The sequence below is a fragment of the Phoenix dactylifera genome, chromosome 16, assembly GCF_009389715.1.
Source record: "Phoenix dactylifera cultivar Barhee BC4 chromosome 16, palm_55x_up_171113_PBpolish2nd_filt_p, whole genome shotgun sequence".
Lineage (NCBI taxonomy): Eukaryota > Viridiplantae > Streptophyta > Magnoliopsida > Arecales > Arecaceae > Phoenix > Phoenix dactylifera.
In genome coordinates this window covers 10,851,341-10,855,116 of record NC_052407.1, presented here as the reverse complement: position 1 = coordinate 10,855,116, position 3,776 = coordinate 10,851,341, and positions in this window count along the sequence as shown.

The window sequence follows — 3,776 nt, the reverse complement described above, 5'->3', positions numbered from 1 at the left end:
CGCTCTAAATTATATCTGATGCCATGTGGCAAATTTGGATTACTTTTCAGTTTTTTTGTATATATATTTCTGATAGATTCAAAAATATGCTGTCACATGCTGGGGCTGAAGTCAAGCTCCTTAATGCTTAGCTTGGAAGGAAATGCTTGGTACACCGAACTCTTACAACGCCTATCACCACACATTCCTACTGATATATGGTGCCCAAATGAGACCCACTGGGTTTCATGTGTGAGCAAGATTGGTGGGGTTCCTACAAAATGGGTATTGTCAAATGCTAGCTCGCTTGTGAAATAGATGATATCAGTATCTCTCCCCCCGAGGGGGACGAGGCCATAGGCCGAAGGGGGGAAACGAATCATAAATGGAAGATAAGTTTCTCCGACACAACTCCGATTGGAGAAACTTTCAATAAACACCCCCCCCCCTCCCCGAGGGGGAGTGAGGTTGCAAGTGGATCTGATCTACCATGTTTGATCAATGCAATCAGAAATCATTTAGATCAAGCACGGATCAACAAAAAAGAAAAAGACTCATTATAATGTAGAATTGATGTATCTGAGTATCTCATATGATGTGACACATGATCTGTGAACTGCTGTGAAAGTTTTGTATTCCCCAACCAGCTCCAAGCAAGGGCGAGAGAGACTGCTCAATCATCAGTGCTTGCCTGACTAATAGATTCCCTTTATTTTGGTGCCCATCCTGGGACTTGGTGAAACCTAACTGACAAAATATCTAGTGACCCCATCTTGAATTTAGAAAGTAATACGTTGTTGAACTTAAATGTTCTATAGTTGAGCATTAGTTTGTGTTGTTGATGGATACCGATGCATTTGTAAATTAATCTTTGGGTTAAAAATAAATAATCTACTGCATTCTGTACTGAGTTGCGAATATCTTCTTGTATTTTGAACTGCTGCAATGTCAACATTGCATTTTTTATATTGTTCAAAATAGATTCAAAATTTACCAATTTTGATCACGTCTCACAGCAATTGCATTTAATAATAACTTATGGATATCTCTCTGTTTTGATGCACATATTGCAACAGTTGCAAGTTTTGCAAGGGGTTCCTGTGAGTTTCCACTTGTAAAATGGGTGGATTTTAGACCTACTTGAGCAATAAAGAAAATGCAAGATGGATATTGCTGCAATTCAAAATGCAAGGGGCTATTCATAACTTAGTGCAAAATGTAGGAGGATATTCATCTTTAACCTCTAATCTTTTAGGGAATGTAGTTGTTTATCATACTGTGTTATTACAGTGGTTATTATCCTGCATTTTTTTTCATGATGCAATCAAGTCAGCTAATCATTATGCTCTTTTCCATCAGAGTTATTGCTGACTTTAATTGACCCCTTTGAAATCTGATATTAATAAAACAAATCTTAAATCCAATCCAGCTTGACCTGTAAAGGTGCTGGTTCCTATTCATATTAACACCAAGATAGATTCCAACCTACCTTGCTGCCTACTTGGTGCACTTGCTATTTAGTTGGACAATGCTAAAGCTTATGCTTGAATCCAATAGCGTATCTATGATACCTATAGGCAGGTCAATGCACAAAACTATCGCCATTCTAGGATCTAAGGAGGTTTAGATGTATATAGTCTTATCTTTTTTTGCGAAGAGGCTATTTCCTTTGAATCTTTGATCTCTGGATCATCTGTTGCATCATGGCTTACCCTCTTTGTATTTATGATACTTATTAAACCTAAATTATGTGGAGATACTAAGAGTTTTGGATGGCTCATGACATCCAAAACAATCCTTGGTCCTGAATTCATGCATTTTCTTTTTCAGAGAATGGATATCTTGATGCATCATGTCCACCTTCGCTGTGCATAGAAGTGTGGCAATTTAGGTGGATGAAGCCCACTCTTCACCTTATTAGAAGACTATATAGCATGCCATTTGAGCTAATCTCGACACATTTCTCCATTCAATATTTGTCTGGCAATTTGAACCTATATCTTATCGACCAAGCTAGATTTCATAAGAAAAAAATGTCAGTCTCACAAATCAATTGTGATCTGACTAAACCTAACCTTCGATCTGTCTGTTCACAATTAAGTAAATCAATTTTTTCAGATTTGTCCAAGCTCATGTCAGCAGTAGCCTTATCTCTACAAGATATGGGTGTGTTTTGAGTGGAACATAATGAGGAGTAGGAATCATGATGAGGTATTTTAGGGATCAACTATTATAGTAGTCATTATAATCAGTTTTGACTATCCAATATAACTGTAACTAACAAAGGAGTAAGCTATTATTTAGCTTTATATAACCTTATATTAAAGGATGGAGATCTTCTCCTACCAAGGCTTGCACCAAAGCTTCCAATCACAGCCATCTATGATAGGCATGATAGCGGTGATTGGACAAGGCGTTGTATGTATACCGCGGTGGATCCCTTCCAATCATGGCTCTTGCACCAATCACAAATGGTCATGAATGGAAGACATGCCCTCTCCAGCTCAATTCAAGATTGGAGAAGATCAGGATCTTATATAAAAGTGGATGATCCAAGGTTTTTGGTTCTTACCTCTTGGACCATTTGCTTTCTAATGGTAGGCAGCAAGGATTTGGTGCATGGGCTCCTTAGTGTTGTATACAATGATCATTGGATAAATAATGGAGCCATTTCTAAGACCCCAGGAAAATAAGATGGTGAAGGAACCGGCATACGCCTCTTTTTCATTCTCAACAAGGCTCAATCTCTCTTGAGCACTCTTAGGGAACCAATTGAACATTCCATTCAAGGTAGTGCTTCCTTCACTTGCTCTAAAGTTGCATGCTTGTCCTACAAGTCCCTGCTTTTTATTTTTTCATTTTGAGGCTGGGGATGTAATAGGGTTGGGGATTTTTGAGAGGGGGTCAACTATCCAAATCAAAATTTTGTACCATCGATCATGATCTACATCATTAAAATACCTAAAAGTGGGAGAAAACACATTTTGGTGGTTTTTGCCCTATGCATTAAGTAAACATAAAATGTATAGTTAAAATAATATGAGACCATATTTTATTACGATCTAAACATTAAATTACATCGATTTTCAATTTATACATATTTTAACATATGCAGATTATGGGCAATAAAGTAGATTCTTAATATTATAGACTATTGTCGATTGTATGACTTTTTGATTTGAGTGCTCGAATATTAATTTTTGACTTAAAGAAAAGTAGATATCTTTTCTCTATACGTATGTACGTACACACATATGCATATATGTACCTATTTACGTACGTGCTTACACATGTATTGAGAGGAGTAGATATCTTTTCTCTATATATATGCATGCATATATGTATCTATATACATAGATTTGTAGCCGATCCACATAAATTATTCATGCTATATTTTTTCTTTTTCTCTTATCTTCTCGAATCTTTTTCTTCTTCTTCAGTCTTATTGAAATCCATCACAATGAAAAGTGTATTGCTTAGAAAGAGGATAGGCCGGAACGATGACCCAAATGTTTCTCCATAAGGGCTAGCATCAACATGAGCATACTGCATTTGATTGACCCATTGAATTGTAGTTGAAGAATCTCTCTCCTTTTACACTCTCCGGATTCCAACATCTAAACGGTCGTAGCTTTTAGTTGAGCCTCTGGCATTAAGTATACATGCTTTAGCAAAGAAGAAACAAGTCTGCCATAATAATCTCCCAATACCAAGCCAATCAAAGCACCTTGATCTTGAACTGATCCATGGAAGGCCTAAACTGTACTTAAAACAAAAATCAAACAACATTGTCCTAT